General features: G+C 42.7%; 1 protein-coding gene across 3 annotated transcripts in view; it reads right to left on the minus strand.

Moving 5' to 3' along the window:
- The window catches only part of PCDH15 (protocadherin related 15), a 638,687-nt gene that overhangs the window by 533,214 nt on the left and 80,262 nt on the right, over positions 1–25,211 (minus strand). The window lies entirely within an intron of this gene.

The following is a 25,211-nucleotide window of genomic DNA, read 5'->3' on the forward strand; positions in this document are numbered from 1 at the left end:
TAGCTTAAAACTTTATGAGCCTTCAGCAAGCCCCAAGTGATCTTACAGATCAAGAGCATTCACCAGAATGCAGAAAACACAACAGGAATGTTTCCTGTCTGTTGTCATCAGAATAAGGGGGCACTTTAAATAAAGAACATTTTGTGAAGAGATTGCAAAAGTACTAACGAAAACATAAAGTTTAATTTTTCAAATGAAAAGGCCAATAAGGTATGAAGATTGTGAGTTTAAATTCCTTTAAAACATCAGAAAAGCTTGCATTTCACAAGAGTAGCAGGTTCCAGGAAAAACTAAGTGAAACCCACAGGGATGGGTTTTTAATATCCAATTAAAAGGCAAATGATGATTTGCACAGAGCCACAGCACCAGCCTGGGGGCTGCAGCAGGCACAGGAGCCTTGAGCTGAGCAGCAGAGCTGGAGTTGCTGCACCAACAAAGGTGCAAGCAGAGGGTGATCTCAACCAAAAGCTCTTGTCCTCAAATCAATTTTTGTTAATTTAAAAAAAAAAAATCAATTAGAAACACTTCTCATCAATAAATAAGATAAAGCTCTGGTCCAAATTGCTAAAAAAAAAAAAAAAAAAGTCTGTGTAATGCCACGGCTGAAAGTCTTGGGAAAACAAACCATAGGATGAGTTTGGCTGGCAAGGAAGCAGGGCAGAAATCATGGCTGAAACAAATCTTCCTCTTCCAAATTAGAGCCACAAAAACTCTAAAACTGCTATAAGCATTCTGGAGTCAATCAGGAATAAGTTCTTTAATTCTTTGTTACAGGGATGAGTAGAGATGGTTCTATATGGAGCTGGTGTTGAAGAATAATCCCCTTGGATGTGAAGGATCTTGGAGCCATTGACAACCCACAACATCCCTCAGCCATGGGTCACTTGCTTCAAATTATAATACTCATGAAATTGAGCAACACTTCAGGAGAAAGCTAATCCTGCTCCAAAGTAGGAAATGCTCCTTCTGGATTTCGGCACTACAAACTAGAACTCTTCTAAAGCTTCTGAAACAAAGTTACCTACAAAAAGCACATGCAAAAAGTGAAGGTGTTGGAAACACCGGTATTGGGGTTACTGAGACAGAATTAATTCACCTTTGATGCACAGATTTATCATGAAACCATCTGAAATCACTCCACAAGGCTCCTGAGTTAGGCTCAGCACCCAAGGGGGAAGAATAAGGTAAATGGTACAGCCAGAACGTCTGAATGCTTGGATTCCTGACTTCCAAAAGGAGTTCTTTGATTACGGCCTTTGTACAGAATGGACACATACACACACAGACACGGATCACCCCGGTGTCAAAGGCTGTGCAGCTCAAAGAGAAAGATTTCTCCCCAAAACAAAGGCTGGCTTTCCAAGACTCGCTTTCTATCACAGATATTCCCCACTCTCCTCCTCTGGTGACAAAGAGAAAGCAGCACCAATTGCACAGAAGCTGCTCTCAGACAAGTGACATTTAGCCCAGTGTTCCTCCCGTCGCTGGCAATCCTCCCCCGCTCCAGTGTGCTCACATTAATAAAGAATTCAGAGGTGAGCAAGACTGTGTCAAGGACTGGGGGAGAAAAGCAGCATTAGGGAGGAAAATCCATTAGAAAAATGAAAAACAAGATCAAGCCAACCATGAATCTCATATTGCAGGACTACCAAGTTGCCTTATTAAATTGCATGTAAGGAGAAAAATACATGAGAGGGGTGAAATCACAAGAAGCAGAGACCTACCCAGTACCAAAGCACCCAAAAATATCTTGGAATTCCAATAATATATTTAAAAAAAAAAATAAAGAGAAATTTTATTATATTCCCAGGTTTTTTCTCTATCAAATCTATGTGTGAACATACTTTTCCTCTGTTTTCCAGAGCAGTGAGTGTGCACCTAATGTGTGCAGGAAGAAAGAGCTCTAATATTAAGGCATTTGTTCCAAAACCTCTTCTTCCCTGTTCTCACCTACCAGACTTTCCTGTATGACCCATCTTACGCTCTTCTTCAAGATTTTCCTACAAGGGTTTGGGTTCAGCAAGGAAGTGGTCAAGAAAATCCTTGAATACTCGCCCAAGAGCAAGAAATTTGGGCAGGAGATAAAAGGTTAAGCAGCCTGCAAATGCAAAGGTTCAAAAGTCTCAGGTGCTCAATTAAATCCAGAGGTGTGACCTTAATTAAGCCATCAAATTGCTTTATGACTCAGAATCAGAGTACAGCGTGTCCCATCCTCTCCTATTTCCATCAAATACATGTCCAGGACATAAAGGGCTCCAGTTAATTAAGAAGGATTGCTGAAATCATGTAAAGCATCAGAAAAAAACTCAGGGGTAGGGACATTCATCTCAAAAGGGAGAATAAAAAATTAACAAAATCACTTCACAGCACTCAAGGGGGAAAAAAAAATGGATTATGCCTATTCTTAACTTGAAATACTTTGCACTTAAAACTTTGCAGGCTGGGGTTCCCAAATGGGAAATACATGCGCTTTGGGCCCCAGTAAACACCGCATAGAATGTTTCACTACGTGCCTGTTCGTTAACATTTATGAACTCATTAATTAGAGCAATTCTTAGCTGTGCTCACAATACAGAAGCACTACATACATTTAAAATCAACTGAAACCACATTAAAACTCTCAGATTTAAGTCTAGGAGTTGCCAAGGTTTGAGGAGCAGGGGAAACTGCTAACAACTGGCTAAAAGTATTCAACGTAAACCAATGCAAATATCAGGAGTTATTTTTCCTATACAAAGTTGACTGTATTAATGAAGGTGTTTCCCATGAGAAGACATACAATAATTTGAGTAATTTTAAAGTAAAAGGTTAATGGATATAAATTACAAAAACAACCCTTCACTGGCGGAGACAAATCATCTCATTAAGCCTGGTGACATTCTGGGATTCAGTTGTAACAGAACTGCACCAAGCAGTGCTTCAGTAGCCTCTAATTGATTTGTTTTCTCGGCCATTATCAACTGTGAGAAGGAAGGAAAGCTGCCCAGTGCCAGTGAATGAACTTCTTTTGGGGACAAACCCAGGGATGTTTTCCGATCAGGGAAACACAGCCTTGTGAAGAGATTTCCTGAGATCAGAACAAATCATTATTGTCCTGCTCAGAAGTGAGACATGGACACGATCAGGAGCAGACTTTGGTGATGGGATCCAAATCCAAATGAAGAGTGGCAGCTCTTGGGAAGAAACCCTCTCCAGGAGCAGTTTTCTGACTCAGTTCCCACATCTCCTCTTTGTTCTCCTCTCCAAGCCTGTGTTCTGGCAAGAAATCTCCCTCCCAGAGTGCTGCTCACATCTCATCACTGATGCATCTTCTTCAAGCCAAGGCTCTCTTCATCCTAATGAAAAGGGATTAATTAGCAGAAAAATGCCAGATGATCTATTTGTCCTCAGAGGTGACCAAAGCTCCATACTGGATTTCTTATTTAACAGATTCCATTTATAAAAATTCCAGATTCTCCCTACCATAATTTATTTGCTGCACCACAGGACCCCCCCAAAACACAGAAAAATGAATATATCTATTTTATTAATGCTTGACTTACAGCACCATTCAGTGCAACTACAGAAAAACTTTATTTTTACAACTAAATATAGCAGTAGTTATACTTTCAGTTGCCACAGCTAAAACAGTTTGCTTGGATTGGCGTATTTTGAAATAATCTGGTTAATAATTGCCCAGATGGAGATGATGTTGAGCTGGGGGTTGCAGCAGCTGAAATTAGACAGATCTGTTACAGGATTTCTCCCTTTTTAACTGCAAGCTGAGCTTTGTAGCTAAAGCTGTGATCTACTCCCTGGAAGCAGAATCCTGTTCATACACACAGGCATTGTCTTCCTAACCTTCACATTTCTTAGAAGAAATCCTATTGGCAAAAATTTCATCTGGAAACTCATGGAATTCCTCAGAGCACATCCTACATTATGAATCTCTGTATGTAAGGAAATGGTTCAATCCTGGCCCCAGCGGAAATTTGAATGCCAGGCCCATACTTTAAGCTTTTCAGAATATCTGTGAATGCCCTGGGTCTGGTAAAAGGGATCTGTCACAGATTTGCTCTTCACAGAATCAGAGATGGGTTTGGGCTGCAAGGGACCTCAAAGCCCGTCCAGTGCCATCCCTGTCACGGGCACCTTCCACTGTCCCAGGTTGCTTCAACCTGGCCTTGGACACTGCCAGGGATCCAGGGGCAGCCGCAGCTGCTCTGGGCACCCTGTGCCAGGGCATGCCCACCCTCACAGGGAAGAGCAGAAAATGCAATTCCATAATCAAGGTTGTCATGGTATTTAAATGTTTCAAGGCAATGCTTTTGCTCTAGACTGGTACTGTGCATTTTATAAATAACCAATTCCAGTTAGCCTATTTAAGGCAGAGGCTAAGGATTGTCAGGTGCACCTGGTTTCAAGTACCTTCTACACCTGAACATACACCACTATTTTAATTTAAATCCATTGCGCATCGTCTGTTTCATGCTTAGAAGTTTCAGACTTTTCCTTGAAGAATATCGAAATGAATTAAAAGCTTTGAGATACAGATGAGGCAGGCTGAGTCAAAACCCATTTTACAGACAAATCCAGAGCTGTGCAGCAATATACCCTGAGGTGAGAAGCTCACTTCCCCTCATGCCCCTCAACAGAATTAAGAGCTGCACCTCAGACACCCCAGCAATTTTCTGCTTCACAAACAGCAATAAATGACAGCTTTTCCAAAGAGCACACATGGAGCCATGGGATGGCCTCTGTACATAAATATAGATACACTTGGTTTGCTCGGTGACTGAACACCTGAAAAGCAGCAAGACAAGGAAAAATTAAGTTTTCAAGAACAGCATGAAATGCACCACAAGTATATTCCGCATTTCCTCTGTTAAACGTATTGTTTTCCACACAGACCACAAAACAGCAAAGTTATGCAAGTTTTTAAAGGAAATCTCAAAGTTGGACTTTTTTATTGCATTTTAACATTCTGAGTATGCTGCCTCCTTCTGACTTTTATCCAGAAAAAAATATTTTAAATTGGAACCAGGATTCTATTAAAAAAACCCCAAAACAACACAACCCCCCCCTGCAACAAACAAACAAAAAACCAACCAAAAAACCCCCATCCCCCACAAACTAAAAATGAAACCAACCAAACTGAAAATACTTAACCTCTTATAAAGTGACATAAAACTGTCCATTATATCTTTTCTTATTGGAACTTTAAATCCAAGTTGCAACGGATCAAAATAAATACTGGAATTTCCTGCAGACATGGAACCCAACATGCCTCATTCTGAGCTAAGTTTGAAGGGTTTAAGTTTATCTGTCAGTAAACAGAGTATTAAAGATTAAGATGTCTCCTCCTATGGTTGTGGTGTTTAGTCAGCTCATAAACACTTTATAAAGTCAGCTGGATGCAAAGGCACAGGGTTTATCTCTAATGTGATATTTAACTTGAATTTTACTGGAAGCAACGATCAAAATTAATATTATTGAATCTCTGTTAATCATGGGTGCAGACCTAGACTTTCTCAATACTTCTGACTGTACCAACAATTAATATCTTCTATATTGAGTCTATTCACCAGGCTGAGAGAATCTAAAAATATCCCAGCGCTAAGAGTGCTGATTTCTCTGTCTGCTGCACAGGCAGCTTTTCTGCTCCTCGTCTGCAGGGAATCCTCTGCCTGGTGCCTCCACATCCCATATTCAAAGAGAGACTTCAAATAATGCTCTGGCATTTCTCCAGCATTAACTCTGACACAGTCAATTCAGCAGGGAAATGCCAGATTTCACCGAGCTGCTGAGGGGGTGGGGTTGGCAGCGCTGTGCTAATGCCCATCCCTCCCCCTGCTGTCATTGCAAATAATTTTCATATGCGTTTTCCTAACCAAATTTGATTTTGTCAACATATCCAACAGGTATTGTTGCTGGAAATGTCAATGCTCTAAATGTGATTCCTGGTGTAGCCTCTCATAGGATATTGAGAAAGAGCCAAGTAAATTTATTCTTTCTATCTAAATGTCAGTTTAGGTGTAAAAAAACCTAAACATCATGAAGAGAAGAGGCATATGCACTGTATATCTAATGTGATGACTTGGATAAGAAACAAAATTAGATCTGTTTTGTGAGAGGATACTAAACCCTGCAGTGGAGGATGTCAACAGCCCCTCTGTAAAAGGAAATGCACATTACAGATATAAATAATTTTACAAGGCCCTTTTTATTGTAATCATAAAACCTCAAAAACATGATGGAATCAAAGCCATATTAGAGTTTAAAATACCATAAACCAGAAGCTATTATATCCCTGGCATACAGGATAATTTAAAGGAAGACATAATCACTAAATCAAAATTTATCTTGCATCAGTAATAGGGGAAATGTGTTTTCATAATCAGCTCCCCATCCAAGATCCTCCACAAAAGTCAACAATGCCTCCATTTGTAAAAAATATTGGAGGGAAGTTGGGGTGTTTGAATGGATAAATAACTGGTTATGGAAATGGGGACTGAAGGTAGGATGGAGAGATGAGTGCTCAGGGCAGGCTCACCCAGGGAGCTCGGGGCCAGCCAAGCCAGGAGCTGTCCTGCCCAAAAAGCCAGAACTAGTCTGGGAAAAGAGAGACTGGGAAGGTGACATTCTGTGGATAAAACAAAGGAAGTCCAGGCAGTAATGCTGAGGGCCACCTGCAGAGCTCTGCAGATGGACCTTCCCTGTCTCAGTGTCTGAGCAATCACTGTGATGGATGGGAGGCAACAGGAAGAGATGTGGAGTCACAGACCCGAGGGGAACGTCCTGGCTTTCCACACAAAGTGATGGATACCTGCTGAATGCTGATCTGCAGGAACAACAACGTGGGGCTGCAACTATTAATGCTGTGAGGAAATTGGTTCAGGCTCCTTGGCAGCCACTTATAAAGCAAAATAAAAGAATAGAAAACAGGAAAAAAAAAAATGAAGATCAAGTGTTTCTTTGTAAAATCCACAGTACAAACTTATTGCACATAATTCTGACTCCCCCACCTCAAACAAGTCTATAAGGGACTTAGAAAGGGTTCAAGGATGGGAAAGCAAGCTGAGACCTTCCAGTCAGGAAAGGGAGATGTCTCAGAGGGATGAGAGATGTGACACACCTAGGGCAAAGAGTGACAGCCCAACCTTGGGATCAAAGCTTCCACAGCAGTTCCAGACAAACAGAAGGCTGTGGGCCTTCATGCACAGCCTGTAGTTATGCAGAAGAAATTTGCTCCAAGACACTAAGAGTTTTCATGGGCCTAAAAGGACTCTCAACATTTCTGTGGAAGCCAGACCTACTGGATATATCTCTGGCTTCCCAGCGTGTGCAATCTGAGAGAGGTTGCTGAGGAATTTTTATTATATGCTTGATTTAAACTCACATTGTCATGCTGCTTTCCAAGGGAAGAACCCTAAAAATGATAGAAAAGTAGGAAGACAGAAGAGAAGAACCCTTTATCTCGAGCTCAATGTGGCTGTGAGGCAGCTGGAGCGTTTCAGGAGATGTGAGGGTAGGAACACTAGAAATGGAAAAGCAAAGCTCACACTCAGCCTCGTGGTTTTCCTTGGGCAGCCCCATCACTGGAGGGAACTGGAGAAGTGGTTTGTGACTGCACTGGTGAATCCCACCAAGACCCACTTGGACACTCCCCGGACCCAGCAGTGCCCCAGGCTGCTGCTGTCCCAGAGCCTCCTCTGTGAAATCTGCCCCCAACCCTTCCCCAGTCTTCACTCTACACTCTTTTAGGACTGGCACATCCCCTCACTCTTCTCGTTAATCAAGACAATTTCGTGATGCCATCAGCAACCCCTGGGCCAGAGCCACTTCACCCACGTCAGCAGCAGAAGCTGGTCAATGCACAGGCACGTGAGAATGAACAAACACTGAGCCCGTGTGAAACAGACACAGCTTGGATGGGGATTGGTAGGACCTTCCCTGGCAGGGTCCCTGCCTCTCATAGCTCAACATACAAATTCTAGGCTAGAGGTTTTGTTTGCTCAAGGTTACCCAGATATCTTTAACAGAGATCTGAAGAAACTCCAGTCTCGTGCAAGATTTTAATTGCAAAGCTTTGTCGGCACAAACAGATTTATTTTTCTTGGTTGCACTCTACTGTAAATAATAAACCTCCCGCTATAACACCTGAAAGCTTATTATGTGCTTCAGTAAAACTGTTCATAATTATTCAGTTATCTGATTATGTTTGCCCTTTTGTGTATCTGAGCACCTCAGAGACACAGAAGGTATTAAAGCATTTACAAACCAGGCGACTAATTTATTTTCACATCATTTTCCCTCACATACTGCACATTATTATACGCAATCAGTCACCTAAACTACGGGATGCCTCCACTTTCTATACTTCTGAATGGCCAATAACATCAGCTGTGAGGAGGAATTCTATTGAACACTGATATTCTTGTTTGGACATGAATACCCTGCGTCTGTGTGGATATAGATCCCCACAGAAGGAAACCTGGTTCCCTGAACACTGGATAAAACAAAAACCCGTCAGAAACGCTTGCAAGGCGCCTGAGCGTGACTGATAAGGGAGCTGTATAAATCTCCAGCAGCCACTTGCCAACTCAATTCTGAAACATTCAGCTGATTCCAGCGGCAGATTATGACTTTTCTCCAACCATCCCCGTTTTCATCTTCTGCTAAAAATATTCATTTACCCAAAGCAGCAGAGAGGCAGCCCAGGACACCCAAACTTCGATAAATCACAGACATTGATTTAATCTCACGCAAGTGAAGCTTCCTGCTGTCCTTTTAAAACAAACAAGGAGGACTCAGAGGCCTGCACATAATCACTGAATTACAAAGAACAGATGTGAAACATTAACAAGGAAATGCTTATGCTGGCAAGGAGCAAGGACTATAAAACAGCACGCACTGTACCGAGCCAGATTGGCTTTTCAATGACTCATACTTATGAGATTACAAACAAGAAGGAACAAAAATTAAATGGTTCATTTGACTGGGCCTAATACACTTTAGTTACTTTAAATTAACTGGTAATTGTGCCATTTCTTTCCCTTGTTCTTTTCCTTCTGACTTCTTGGTTGGAATGCCTTGATGAAGGGGAAATTATTTCCAGCCCCACGCAATTCCTATCTATGCATTTACCAATCCCGAATTCATGATTCGTGCAAGCATTCCCTTCAAAACATGCACTCATTTCTCTGAGATGAAAACACTTCTCTTGTCAATTGCCTGTTACTTTGCCAAGTATGCAAAGGATTTTCTTTTTCTTTAACTCGTTCTACATAGATTTTATCCTGTTCATTCCCTGAGCAGCCTGGCACAGTGGAAGGTGTCCCTGCCCATGGCACAGGCTTGGAATGAGATGAGCTTTAAGGTTCTTCCCTACCCAAACCATTCCGAGATTCTGTGATATTGCCAGGTCTGTTTCTCACCCTGCACTGACAGAGGGAGGGAAAAGAACAGGAGTCACCACTTGCAGTGTTAATAAGGGAGGGTGTCCAAGCCACATCATGAATAACCTCATACGGATAACAGAGATGAAGAACCACTCTGAAGTGCAAGACAATGAAGGCTCAAATGCAAATAACAATTGAAATTCATTGTATTTTAATCAACATAAAAACCCCGCTGCCTGCCTCTCATACATACATACTTTCTATTTCTATGCCTGTCCTACAAATGCCCTCATCTTTCAAGCCAGTTCGTGGTTTATTGATCCCACAACTTGGGTTGCAAGAAATGAAAAAGAACTTTCCTCCTGCAGGTTTGATGGTCACGTCACATTTACAGGAGCTGGACATCGATGATCCCAGTGGGTCCCTCCAGCTCAGGATATTCTGTGATTCCAATAAAGGAACCTCTGTGGTAAGGGAAGATTTCTGCCCATCTCCCCTCATAGTGCCAGGGAGAAAAAAGAGTCAATTTCATACAGACAGAACCTTCCCACTTGTGTCTATCACAAGCACTTTAAGATGTTAATATTATCTCCTGTTGTTGCTCAAAACACATAAAAATTAATGCCTTAACTACTTGGTTGTAAGGACCCAAGCAAGATCTTCACACTCAGTTTGAAAATAACCATAACCTAGATGGAGCACGTTGAGAAACTTCTCCTGCTCCAGCTGCTGATGAATGGGCCTACTTAGTTTCTTATTAATTTATTTTTTCCTATTTCTCACAGAGATACCCATATGTTAAAGCAGAATTCCCCATCATGACCAATGTGGATTAACTTTTTGACAGCACTGGAGACAGATTTTCTTCCTGTTATCCACTGGGAATGAGAAAGATGGAGGCTGTGAATGCCTTAACTTTTTACAATGGTCACTGGTGGGGGAAGCAGCACATCATCATTTAGTAAATTCTGGCAGCATTTATTTCAGTATATCTATTAAAAAATCAGGCTTTATTTGCAGTCAGAGTCTCTCAGGTTCTCCCATTAAAGAGGCCTCCTTGTGCCTTCATCTGCCAGAGTGAGGAGTCCTTCAGCATCACATCATCCCTAAGCACTTGTGCCCACAGGAGCTGAATTAAATCACTTCATGCCTTTTCTCCTTCAACAAAACAGACAATTCATTTTTGTCTTACAGCAAATCAAGCACCCTCAAATCACTTCTGTGTATCTTTCCACCACAATGTTGAAATTCCAATCAGATTTTCCAGCCTAGGAATGATCTCACCGCTACTTCCTATGGAAAGGAAGATCTTTATGCTCACCTGTGGGCCCAAGCTGATATTGCCCTGTATTTAATATTACACATATCCACATAGGCCTGCTCTTAGGAGCACTAGAGAAATTACAGACAAATTTGGCTGGTTGCAGCCTTTTAAGACTGATAAATTCTGGGCATTAAGGGAATCAACAGATCATGATGTTTCTTACTCTTCATAAAGAAGAGCACTGAAACAGTTGAGAACTGGAGGAAAATTCCCTTTACCAACCTGAGGGAGCAGCACAGACAAGTGACAGAAGGTGATGCGAAGAAAGGAGCAGCGGGGAAAAAATGCTGAAGTAAAAACCCTGTTTTGTTTCACTGTTAAATCACATTTATTGTTAAGGGTAAGAACCAGCATCTCACAGCCCAGTTATGGCCCTAGTGAGGAACTCCACTGTCCTGAATTTCAGAAATGCTCCTTTATGCTTCCCAATCCAAATCCTGATACTCGTAATCCTATTTGAACAGAGCTTTAAAATTCATGATTTGTGTTCAATTTGGAAGAAATTTTGAAATAAAATGGCAAGAAAAAAAAAATGCAAAAAGCGACTTCCCAGCTGTGGTGGACTTTCCAGCTCAATTTCAATGCCAAGTTTTTTAATTTGTTCAAGGCTAAGAGAGCCTGAACATTTCATATTTTAGTGCTTCTGCAGCTCCTTTCACACCTAAGCTGCAGTAAAATGCACAGAATGATGGCAGCACCTGTGTTATTCAGGGTACATTCTCCCTACTGGCACAAATGCACTGTGCCATTCAAATTAAGACCTCATACCAAGATGGCAAATTTCCCAAATCACACTCTTAATCTCTCCCATCCACTTGACAGAAAAGATAATTAAAACCCATTATTGGAACAATAACAGAACATTCCACCTGTACAAGGAGAAGAATCGATGTACAAAGACCAGAGAGGAATGCAAAACATTAAAAAACAAATTTCAAAAAATAAAAGTCCTCTACTAACAAATTGGTTTCTGCAGAGAGGTCTACAGGGCATTGACTTTCAGGGATCACAGCACTGGTTTTCTCACAGAAGCAAAACAGGTATTTACAGTCATTGGGATCCTTCAGCACACTGAATTATGCAGCTGGCAAAGCACAAGAGAGGAACAAGTAGATGCTGTGTCCATCAAGGCCATGGACATGACCCCCAAGCAATTCTTACATAAGGTGTAAAATAATACAGCAGTCAAGACATCAAATTGTTAATAAATATCCCTTTTTTATTATAAGGTACCAGGGAGAATTACAAAACCCCTCATGAAATTACCAAGGATGTGTCCTAAATGTCTCATATGACAATTCCCAAAGCAGAAAAAAGAGGAAAACTTGTTTTTACTGTGTCATCCTGCAGAGTTTGAAAGAAAAGCTTCATAAACCACCAGGGGCCAAGCAACATCTGGGTGAACTACCTGGAGTGTAACAACAATAGGGGACATCACCTTCAGAGAGCCCAGAAACCAGTGCAGGGAACAGGAGAATCAAACTGGGTCATTTCTGTTAAAGTGGCCTCTGTGGTTCCTTTAGCTACCTTCTCCTGCTCTAGACCCCCGGTTTCAGGAAAAGATGAATAACTTGGCTGATCACATGAACTTTGAGAGGAATGGCTGCTAATCCCATCCCCAGGAAGGGGAGCACACGACACAGATCCTCCACCCTGGGGACACGTTCATCACCAGGGAGCTGAAGGACATTGGTCTCTGGAAGCACCACTCTGCCAACCAACAACATCCATCCCACCAAAAAAACGCAGCTTAAGCCCAGACCTGACTTTGTTTTTGGGATATTATTCCCAGAGCGCCGAAGGAGATGCACAGCAAGCAGCAGAGCTGATGGACAGTGCTGTGTCAGGCCCTGAGAATCCAGCAGTGTCTTGCCCTTGCAGAGGTTTTTGAAGCAGTGATGCTGGGAGGGAGGTTTTCAAAGCCCTGAGACAGCTGGGAGGGAGGACAGATTCTGTCACTTCAGGGCCAAGCCTCCCTGGCCCCAAAAATCATGTCACTTCTCAGTGACCAGCTCTGAGGCCAAGACAAAACTGTTCCAGCAACTGCTCTTTTTAGAAGTGAAGAGTGCATTTCCTGCTGTGGCTGGAATACGTGGAATAATCACAGTCACCCTTTGCCAAGGGTGATTTCCATGGTCTGAAATGCAGCCTCCCAGTGAATTTTGCGGTAATCAGATTCTTCTGTGCCTATTTACATTCTTCTCTGTTTATTCATGGAGGAGCATTACTAGCATGAGTAATTCAGCAGGGCTGGGACAGGGGAGTCAGGCAGGATGAGAAGGAATAACAGATAGGAATAATTGGTACAGCAAACCAGCACATTCCAGCTCCAGTTCAGGCTATGCTGAGATCAAGTCCATGCATCCCAAATTTACCCAGCGGCCGAACATCCCTCACTAACATCATCCCAGGAAACAAGAAAAGGAGTGTGAAGCTGCTTCTGTTCACACCTGACCAGGCATAATATGGATTCTTGGATAACTCGGGGCAGAAGCAGCCTCTAATCACACTGTCCACCCTGGCTGGGTGACACAGGTGGCCTTGGAATACCAGCTGCCCCTGCAGCCTGATGCTCTGCCTGGAAATGCGGTCAAACAGCTCCAGCTCTGTGCAAGGCTATCAGTGGTGGGCTGGGAGGGGCATCGTGTGCTGCTTGTGGTGCTGAGTTATGTTAAAATCAGCCTGGCTCATCCTGATCAAGAGGTAAAGGTGTCGCAGAGGTACTGAAGTATTATCTAAAATTGCTAAGCTGACCCAGCTCACCTGGAGACAGGTGACAGTCCTATAAAAGTCCAGTCCACTTTCCCTAGGGTAGGTTCTCTAGCATATTCCTCCTTGGAGTGTGTGGAGATCCCTCCCTCGGGTTTTGGGGACAAGTCCCAAGGATACCCCTTGAGGCTGAGTGAAAGAGATTTACCCACGAGCTTTGGTCAGGGTGAGTTACATCAGTCTCTGATAATTGTTTCTTTTTGCTGGTTTTTAGTATAATTGCTTTGCTATTGTGCACCAACCAATCTTATATCATAAGAACAGCTTTAGCTTTCATACAGTGTAGTAAATAATTCTGATCACAATCATTTCCCTTATCATTTGTCATGATCATTTTATATACATAGATCTGATTTGCCATCATTGGTCCTGCAGGACAAAGTCACTTAAACCATTGACAAAGCCTGGGTCTAGGGCTGGATCCAGCAACACTCAGGCCCCTGTTGGAAGAGGAGTTTAAAAAAGCCAAGGGGGTCCTTTCTGTGCCTTGTGACTCACCAGGAGCTTCTCTCAAACTTTGAAGCTCCCACTCCACTCACGACAGCCCCTCCTCACTGTTTTCTTCTGCTGCCAAACAATCATTGAAGAGACCAAAACCTTCCCTGCCCCAAGCAAGATCAGGCAAGGAACAAATCAAAATTTCTGTCAAGTTTGCTCGCAGTGACACAAGGTGTTCCTTCTCTTCCTTCACAGGGAGTTAAAGAGGAAAAGGATGCACAGGAGCTGTGGTACCTCCTCTGCCTGGCCCTGAGTGAACATCAGGAGTGCAGACACAGACTGGACATCTCCACATCTGCTTCTCTGCAATTCTCGCTCCTTTGCCCCTTTATGCCTGGATATAGCCCTGGGAAATTCCTCAAGTTACAGATTTCTCATCTTCCCCAAGTGAAGGAGAAATCAGAGAGAATGTTTGAAGCACAGAATTTCACGGTGGACTGGTATTTATAATACAAACGCCAGGCAATAATTGTATTTATATGTTTATATGCACACATATACCCACCACAACAAATTCTGCTCAGCTGAACAGCAGGCTCTGATTGCCAGCTCAAAGGTGGAGCCCAGCTGCAGCACTGGTCATGCTCCCACACCCAAGAGATGCATATCAAGTGTCTGATATTCTCTGTTTCCTGCTTTTTTCTCTCTGAAAAGAAGGATGCTTATGTTCCACAACAATCAAAATAAGTCAAGACTCCTAACAAACCTGAAAAGGTAATCAAAATACATAACAGAAACTAAGAAATAGCAAAATTAACACTTAATTCCAGAGGAAGAAATGAATGAAGCACACATCCCTTTCTTTCTGCATATGGAAGTACAGGAATACACAGAACTTGCATTGGCTGCTTCAAAAAAAAAAAAGTTTATTATCTACAATCCTGCATTTCCCAGAATAGTTTGGGTTGGAAGGGACTTTAAAGCTCATCCAGTCCCATCCCCTGCCATGGGCAGGGACACCTTCCATTATTCCAGGCTGCTCCAAGCCCCAGTGTCCAGCCTGCCCTTGGACACTGCCAGGGATCCAGGGGCAGCCACAGCTGCTCTGGGCACCCTGTGCCAGGGCCTGCCCACCCTCCCAGGGAACAATTCCTGCCCAATATCCCATCCATCCCTGCCCTCTGGCAGTGGGAACCCATTCCCCTTGTCCTGGCACTCCAGGCTCTTGTGAAAAGTCCCTCTCCAGCTCTCTTGGGACACCTTCAGGTACTTCAAACTCTTTGGAGGATTGGCAAGGCTCAATAACACTTGCCACGAATAGCAATAATAACAATAACAACAATAACCCCAACCTTCCATCATGAATAGTTATGAACCAATGAAAGCAGTCTCAAATATTTAATATTTGCTGGGAAAACCTTCCCCAGAAGATCATTTACAAAATGTTAATCTCCACCTAATGCTTTACAACAACAGCCATTAATAAATTACGCGTACATCAGGAATTAGCTTTAGCATAATATTTTCAAATGAGACATGCCATTCCTAAATATTTTCAGTAAGGGACTTCCTATTTTTGTTGAAGGCGTGAGTTTTTCAATAGGGTTGGTTTGATACTGTTGGTTGATATTTCAGGTTTTTCTTTTTTTTGGTTGTTCAGGGTGTTCTAGGCTTGGGATGGGCACACAGATACCCACACTTTAGGAGAGCAAAGAGCCCATCTGATGGATTCTGTGATTTCTAATACTAGAAACTCTTTGGCATGAACAGTTTTCACAAACTGAAATTTAGCTACCATAGCAAAGACAGAAAGGGCACCTATTTTAGAATGCAATTCCAAGTGCCATCAAGAGCTGCCTTTGAGGAAGAGCTATGACCCAAGCCAGCTCCAGGTCTCATCATGCCACACATATGGGTCTCATTCCTGAAAATTATTCTTCTTTGCTAAAGCAGACACATATTTTTTTAATAATAAAACACACATGCAGAGACTGCCACCAGAAAAAGAAACAAACAAAACCTGCTTAGTGCCCATTCCCACCTCTCAAGGTGTTTGAAGGCTTCCTGGTTGTGGGAGGCCTTGAGAAAGCTCTTTAGCCCATCTTGCTAATCAGCAAATCAAAATGCTTCTTTATAATTCTCACTACCAGGAGGGAAGAATTCTTTACCTGGGGACCTCTCCACACTAAATGGAATGGCCTCAGTTGTTACACAAAGGATCCATGGCTGTATGTGTTAAAAATAATGCAATTGATGCAATTAACACATTTAAATTGAGCTCTAATTTTTTAAGATACTTCAAGCAACACATTCAAATTTAGCTCTAAGTTTTTAGGTTACATCGAGCAACAGCAATGCTGCATCTGAGACTTAAGACATGAAATACACCACTCCTCTGGTTTCCACAGCAAGTCCTAAGAAGCAGGGAATTACAGCAGCAGGGAATTCTGCCATGGAGGTGAGGAAAGGTTCACCTGGGGTTGATCCCAGCTCTCACCCATTGGCCAGGCAGCAGCTCAGAACCTGTCAGATCATCTTCAGCTCCCTGCTGAAGCTCCTGCAGCCCGCCATGCACGCACTGTGGGGTTCCAGGCATCTGTGGAGTGGTTATTTCCCATCACATGGATGGAGCAGAGCTTTTCCTGACACCTCAGAACACACAGAGAGGCTCCTCCTGCTTCTCAGGAAGAGAGCCCATGGATGAAGAATCCTCCTAAACTGTGCCAGGTCTAAACAATTTGGACACTGCACACAACAGGGGGAAGAAATTAAGACAGCTCCAAGATTAATTTTTGCATGTGACTATTAATAGCAAGCAATGCTGGCAGTTACTCACTGCAGCCTGTGGGGAAAATTTCTCTTGGGCAATAACTCCAAACATTGCTGAAAAATCTGAAATGTTGCACACAGCATGACAATATTGAACTTGCCTCTCTTTCTGCCAACACACTAAAAGGAATTATCAAGGAGTCCACTGGTGAGAAACAACAGTTTGTGAAATGCAACACCGCAGAACACCAGGTAGTATCAGCAGAAGAAAAGGGAATCTGCTGTTCGCTTTCATTGCTTGCAGACTCAGAAGTCACTGATGAGAAAAAGTGCTGGCAAATTTAGCAGAGTTCGTCCACAATAGAAATACAATAAATGAAATAAATGAAGACTCAGAATAGAGAAGACAGAATCCCAGGATCCCTGAAGCTGGAAAAGCCCTCCAGCATCACCAAGTCCCAGCTGTGCCCGATGCCCACCTTGTGCCCAGCCCAGAGCACTCAGTGCCACCTCCAGCCCTTCCTTGGACACCTCCAGCCATGGGCACTGCAAACCTCCCTGGGCAGCCCTTGCCAAGGCCTGAGCACCCTTTCCATGGAGAAATTCCTGCCCATGTCCAATCTGAGCCTCCCCTGGCCCAGCCTGAGGCCGTTTCCCCTTGTCCTGTCAGCAGAGCCCGACCCCCCTGGTCAGGAGGAAAGACATTCAAGAAGTCACCAGAGCCAGCAGCTGGACAGGGTTGTCCAACAGCACCCTCCAGGAAGAAGCCAAGCAGAGGCTGGCTATGGGAAGGCTGTGGGCAACAAAAAATGAAATAAAAAAATACCATTAAAAATATATTTATTAAAAAAAATAAACCAGAAGCTTTTGACTTGATCAAGAGTGGGAGCAAGGAATAGAAGAACACAGAGCAATACCATCTAAATTTACTGAAAAATTCCCCCACTGTTAAATCAGAAAATAAAATGTATTAGTTATTATAGAAAAGTATGACTCAAAGTCCTCCAAGTGATCCTTCAAATAAAAAAAATGGAGAAGTTATAGTCTGTTCTAGAAGAAGGCTTGTCACTTGTTACATTCAACTCTCTGAAATTCTTCCTGGCTGAAAACTCCTATAAAAATGATACAGCACGGGGGTTTTTGGTCACTTATAACAAGAAGATAACTTCACTTTTCAGACAGGCGAGAATAATTTTCCTATCTATTCTGCAACATCCCCAGATGCAGCAAATGGAAATTTTCAGCAGCATGTACTCAGCATAAAAAGCAAAATCATCCAATAAAACCAGACGTCTAACGACAGAAGTGGTGGAGAATTAATTCCTCCATGCAAAGGTATGAAAGAGAGTTTTCACCTAAAAATTGGTTCATTTCAAACAAGCAGCAGTGGAAATTTTGTGGACTAACAGATGTTTAACAGATCATAAAAACCAGACACACTTTACTGCCATCAAAACCATCAGTGCTTGAAAAGGCGCCTCCACAAGGAATGATCCTTCCCAAATGTGCCCAGGCAATGCCTGTTTAGGTAATGGTGGGGGTCAAAACCCACCTCCCTCACTGCAATCCCACATCCCACTGCCTGGGACAAGGACAAGCAGTCAGGGAGAAGCACAATGTGTTCCCTGGAGGCATCAATGCAGGGGCAGCTACGGAGCACCAAAGGATCCGCGTTTATACCCTGTGAAGTTGGAATTGACTCGATGTCCTACGGAAACATCTGTGCCAACCTCCCTGGTTTAACACGGCAGTTAAAACGCAGAGCTCACCCTGGCCAGAAGGATAAATTACACCTGTTAACCCGGCCTTTGGGATCCGTGAGATCCAACACACAGCTTGGTACTGGCCCTTCCCACGCGAGGAGCACATCAAGGTGAGGAGAGCGAGCTGTAATCGCGTGCTGAGTTAACCAGGTTTGAGGGGAAAGGAGAGCAGAAATCCTCCCTTTCAACATCTGTACTTCCAAGCAGAGACAACCAGCAGCCTGCCAAGCAGAGCCCAATGGGGACCAGGAAGGGCCAGGGCCTCTCTGGCTCTTGGAACCTTTCCCTGAGCAGAGCCTCAGCCATGAGGCTGTCAGAATGATTCCCAGGCAGGTAGTCCTGCTGCAGAAATCCCCCAGGTAACCTGGCTCTGCATTCTCAGGCCCCCTGCTAGACAAGGGTCACACCCATAAAGAGGATCTGGAAGCACTCCAAACACGTTCCCTTCTCTCCTGGGAGCAGCTCTGTGAGGTCCCACAGCACTGGCTATAAGAACCCTTCTTGGCCCAATGACATTACTGATAACATCAGACTGTGATCATCACACCGCCAGGGCAGGGTTTCAGGGCTTGCCAAAACAAGGTAGTGACACTCACCCTGAGAAATGTATTTTTCAGAAAACTTTGGGCATAAATCTTGCACTGACTTCCATGGCACTAAATCAGCTGCGTGTGCAGGACAGAAAACAGTCAAAGACAGTGTTGAAATCAGCTGGGACTCTTAACAGCATCCTCTTTGCCTTCATAAAACTCAGCAAATCTGTTTTTCAAATTTCTACCTTTCTGTCAGTTGTGGTTGGAACTGTTCAACACATTCAGAATCTGTCAGTATGAGGGGGAGAAATGAAAACAGATAAGGACACACAGGAGTCTGCCTGATCACTTAAGTTGTATTTCCACAGTTAAATAAACCAGGAGACCGTGAGGAAGGAAAAACAGAAAGACCACAGGGGAATAGACTGGACAAACCCCATCTTATTAAATCAGTTTTGTTATGAATGGGGTGAGCTCAAGGCCTGTTGGAGTCTGAGACATATGCTATGGACTTATCTGAAATTGAGCCTGTACAGCTGAAAGAGTAAATTTGAATGTTGTGGTTTGCCAGTTTAAAGAAATCACATTTTTCTGGCTTCAGACCCCAATGAACTTACATTGTTCGCTGTCAAGTTATATAGAAAAAAAATACATCAGAAGCCTGACAAAATTAGATAAGATCTTTATATCTCAATTAATGCTCAACTGAAATGTTTCCTGATGCTTTATTGGCCAGATTTTTCACATCAAATAACCCATGACATGGAATTGAGGATTCAAAAGAAAAGGTAAAATAATTCCATGACTTGGTCTTATGCCAATCACATCAGTACAGCAGCAAGATCAGGAGTCAGACTTTCCCAATCCAGCCAAATCAAATCCTCTCCTCTTTCAGCTCTCTAATGGAAGCCAAACTCCTCTTTCAGAAGAAGAAGGAAAAAAAAAAAAAAAAAGGATTGCTGCCACACATATAAATTAATGGTCACCCTCAGACTGCTCCAGATTCCCCAACATTGAAGCTTTCAAGGAAGTTATCAACTTTCCTTATCACGAGCACTTTCCTGCTCCAGAGGGTGAAAAGAAAAAACAACTATTGGAAAACATAAAACCAAAAAAGTAGTATTATATCCTAAAAGTGAAAAAGGCTCCCTTTCATTTAATTGAGACATATCTCTTCTCCCCACAACAACAACAACAAATCCGAGAAACATTCATATTGAAGGAAAAGCTAAAAAGAAAACAAAGGCAAAATCCCAACTTTTTAATTATGGATCCATACAGATCTCAAGAGAAATAGCATGAAATGTAGCAATGATTTATTGCTGTTACTTTCTTCCCCCCTTCTTCATGCTTCATTAAGCACATGCACATAGCTTATTTCACTAAAAAAACCCAAAACCCCAAAAAAACAAAAACCCAAAATAAAACAACAATAAAACATGCTGATTTTCCAGGAGCTTTTTATACTACTGTTTCACTGGTTTTGACAGTGTTTCATATAAAAAGGGACACAGTTTATAGAAAAGGCCTCTAAGGGTTACCAGTATGACTCATCCTACTTGGTTAATAACTAATAATTATGATAAGAGCAATAATAATAACCACAGTAATAATAGCAATAATAATAATAACAACAGCAATAATAATAATATTCTTTCAACCAGTCTATCTACAGATAATAAGGAAAGCGTACCAGTTTCCTCAAGAGAATAAACAAACCAGAGTGCAAAAGACACCAATCACACTTCCAGCACTTTCTTTTTGACAAAGTATCAGTTTAGCCAACACACCTTTTAAAAATTATTCCACCAGAACAATAAATGACTGCTAATATCTGTGCCTATATAAATGCCCTGTGACCAGATTTAACAAAAAGCAAACAAAAAGCAGGACACTCATTTTTTTCCTCCACAAAAAAATGCTGCAATCTTTAGGATGACATGGGTGCCAGGAAATGGTGCAGGAGGTTATGTGGGTGTTAATGGGGATCCTCATTCTAAAACAGCCAAATTTGAGCTGAAATAATTTAAAGGCCCAGTGAAACAGGGGTAAAATGCCGCTGACAGACCAGCCAAACCCAGCAAAGTGACCTGTAAAGCATCACCAGGGCAGAAGGGGTTTGTGTTGGCTTTCCCCGGAGAGCTGATGATAAATACTTCATCAGGTGTTACAACCTTTCCCAAAGTTACCTCCAGGAAAGCGTCCCTTCTGTCTCGCCCTTTGACCTGCCACATTGCTGACATCTGGACAATATACATATTTCCAAACCAAGGGCGGGTTCAGAACACTGCAAACTCAGATTTATTTGGAAAAAAATTATGCCCAAGTGCTTCAGCAATTTAAACTGCAGTTCTCCAAAATGCAAACATTTACCCAAAGCAGAGCTCTGCCAAAGAGCCTTTAAGCCTAATTAAAGAAATGCTAGGGTGCCACCTCTGATGCCACCTGGCCCTCCACACAACTCACCTCTGCTTTATTACAGCATATCCCTCTGCAAGGGAACCAAACCACCCTGCTTGGTTCCTAATCTCACTTAGATTTCTAATTTCGAAAACCCAATCCAAGGCAATTCTTTGCTTCACCTGTGCTGTTGGGTCTGTGTCCATGCTCCTTCCCTGCAGAAAGAACATGGCTTTTCTTTGGCTCTGTGAGCTTTTCCATTTCCTAAGGCCTGGTATTTTCCTCCTCTGTACGGCCATTCATGCTTTTTATCAAAGAAACAACAAAGATATAAATACAACAAAGATATAAAAGTGTAGTAAGCACAGGAATGATTTTGTGCAAGACATTTTTCCTAGATAACAGTTTTTCCTCGTACACTGTCAACAGAACAACCTGGGGTGCTCAGATCAGAAGGCTCCCCCCTCATGGCACCCCTCCAACAAAAACATCAGAGCCTCAGCTCCACTCCATGCTGTGTTCAAGGCTTGAGTGAAGAACAGAGGGAGAGTCTTGGTCTCCACATTGACCTGAGGCTGTTCCAGACTGGAATCTGGGAGAGGGAGCACAAACAGCCCCTCCAGGCAGCCCTGAGCCTGAAAAAGGCTGAGGGGAAGGGCCGGGAAACAGAGAAAAATTACTTACACTGGAGAAGTATGGAGGAAACTTTTCAAACAAGCAATGATATTGTTGAGAAACAGAAATTAATGGAGTTTGGGAGAATTCTGTCACGTTTGTGATGCCTTAAGTTTTAGCTTTCATGTTGTTCAGATTCTGTGCTGCCTAGGCATGTAATTCTGAGCCTCACATTAAGTGCTGGTAAGCTCTCTTCACAGAGCAGGGACACAAAACAAATCCTTTTCCTGCTGAAGGCCAAGGACAATTTTCAGGACCAAAAGCACAAACAACGGTGGCTGGAGGGAGGAACAAGAAGGATGGGACCCCACAACCTGAAGATGTTCCTGGACAATTAAACCCCAATATGCAAATGGACCAAAACTTATAAAGATGTAAGACCTCGTGACCGCTCAGCCATTCTGTGACCATTCTTGGTCCATCCTGGGTGTAGCCCTGGCCAGGCTTTTGTCCTGCCTAAGGTGTATCTAAAGGACTTTCAGTAAATATCTACCTTATTCTCCAGCTCTGTCCAGTCTCTGTTCCAGGTCAGCCTGCCCAAGGCATCAGTTGTAACAGAGATCCAAGTGCCTTCCCTCTATAGGTTTCTGCCAGGAGATGCTTTCTGTCTCCTCACGAGGAAGGGGAGAGGATCCCACCACTAACACACCCAAAGTGCCCAAACCCTATTCCCATGTCACCCTTTGAGCCACTGCCATGGCCAGAGGGCAGTGCACAAACTGCCCGGCCCTCAGTGCTACCACTTCCATGACACTCAAGTGTCTCCTGAAATTGAGACCTCTCACGGTCCCAAATCCTCTTTCAGACCAGCCCAAGTCCCCACTCCTACCACAAAAATATTTTCATTCATCTTTTCCCCACCCATCTCCCAGAAATTTCAAAGATGCCTTTTTGGTCTTCTTTCTGCCCAATGTGACCAAAATCCACCTGAAGTCCTGCAGACCCTCTGCCCTTCCCTAACAGCAGTCTCCAACCTTTGAAAGACAGGGTTTGGACCAGAACAAAACTCAGGAGATTCGTCTGCTCTCCCGCTGGACTTTGGTCAAAGCTTTTAGGCACAAACTCACAAAATTCTTTTCCTGATGCACACTGCATCCTGCTCGTGTCACACATTCCATTTTAGGGCCCCAGGGATGCACAGACCTTGCTCCCAGTTTCAGTTTGGGTACCAACATCTGCCACAATAGCATCTGCCACAATAATATTTTCATTCATGGTTCCAGCTTCCTCTCCCTCAGGTTTTAATCATACATCAAGTTAAAAAGGAGGCATTTGGTGTTAACTTGACAAACTCATTTGTTTCAAGGTTTGGATTTAATTTCTGGGAGCTTCCCCTTTTTAACTTAGGACAAGGCTTTGCTGTGACAGCACTGGATCACAAAATTATTTAGTGTGGAAAAGATCTCTTAGGTCATCAAGGCCAACAAACAACGTAACACTACCAATTTCTTTAAGGAAATAGCCACTCTTAGCCAGTTTCCCAGGGATGTTCCTCTTTATTCCTCTTTAATTCCTATTTTCTTTAAAGATCATTGGCGATAAATATACGACCAAAAATGCTGTGCAAGGATTCCTAACACAGGTAAAGAATGAGGCTGGGGAGAGAGAATGCTCGGGCTTTAGCTGTTCTACACTGCAGGGCTGCAGTTAGAATTCGCCCATCAAAAATGGATGGTGTTGTGCCTGTGGGCTGCAATTCTCAGCTAAACTGAGTAAAGAAAGTGATTTTACTTTTGAGTCAAGATTTTCATGCATTATTTTTTCCTACTTTAGTAAGAAGGAGCAGCCTTGTGAAGCAGTACACCTTTTATAATTTCTTTTGCTCAAAAGAGACGAGAAAGATCAGGAAAGCCCCCGGACTTCAGTCTACATTTCCACAGCTGTTGGCAGGTTGTGATCTTGATGGCATAAAAAAAAAGTAAAACAGTTTCCTCGCAGCAACTTCCTCAGTAACAAGCAACAACACCAAAGCATTATTTTCACTGTACTCATCAATTTTCTGGTTCTTCACTTGTGCACTGTGAAAAGAACCTCCAAACACCTAAGTAAAGTATGTAGTAGGAAAAGATTTGATGGTGAAAGCCATCTCAGCATTTCAACACTGCTGGGACAGTGTAAAAAGTAAAAGGCTCAAATTGCAGATGACACATCTGGGTTTGAATAATTCATTCTCCCGACATGTGCCCTCTTAAGTTGATGTCAGACTCACGAAAATGTGAACAAACTGGAGTAGCAGCTCACTGTGCTGCTCAACCACTGCAACACAGACCTGCTATTATTGGCTTGACTAGTAAGGTTAGAGGTTACAGCTGTGGAAAACCCCAAATTTCCATCTAGACAATATCTAAAATTAAACCTAAGAATGCGAATCCTTCCTTCTACAAACATTCAGCACAATCTGTTGCCCTGAGTTCAATTTCTCAATTTGTTAACAGTTTCTCTACAGTTTTTCTCAGAGTTGGACAAGGGGTGCAGATATCTAATTATTATACCCACATTCCTAAATTTTGACACCTTCAAAACACAATGTTCGGCTTGATTATTCTTCATTTGAAAATAAAGTAATTCAAAGCACAACTCAAGAGAGTTTCACCCTGACAGTTATCAACCAAATATCTCTGGAAAGATCCACTGCATTATTTTTATCTTACTTATACTCTTAAATGCCTTGGACAGTTTTTCCAAAAAAAAAAAAAGGAAAACTGGTGTGGGGTTTGAAAAGGCTGCCAATAGCACAAAATAGAAGGTGGGAACAAATGGCCCAGGAAGCAGTCCAGGACGCGTAGTCAGGTTTGTGTCATGCAAAGGAGTATTACATTGCCAAAATAACCCAGAAAGGGGATGGGACGGTGAGATGGCAAATTTTGCATCAAAACATGGTTTGAGATTAACACACTCTTGGAGCTGAACCATACAAAATCTAAGTTTCTACTCAAACCCTCAAAGATATTGGAAATGGGGACAAATATTGGATAACAGTGACAGACTGACAGTGGCATGATGGAAGTGGGGGGAGCACCCACTGGGTGGAAGAGGATTCACCCATTTTTCTCAGACAATCTTTCAGCTTTTCCCCTGACAAACATTCCTGAAGCCCAAAATTCCATCCCTAACCAGCTGCAGGAACACTTGGCTGGATGACTTGAACAAGACTAAGTAA

This window comes from Hirundo rustica, chromosome 8 (assembly GCF_015227805.2).
Source record: "Hirundo rustica isolate bHirRus1 chromosome 8, bHirRus1.pri.v3, whole genome shotgun sequence".
NCBI classification, from domain to species: Eukaryota; Metazoa; Chordata; class Aves; order Passeriformes; family Hirundinidae; genus Hirundo; species Hirundo rustica.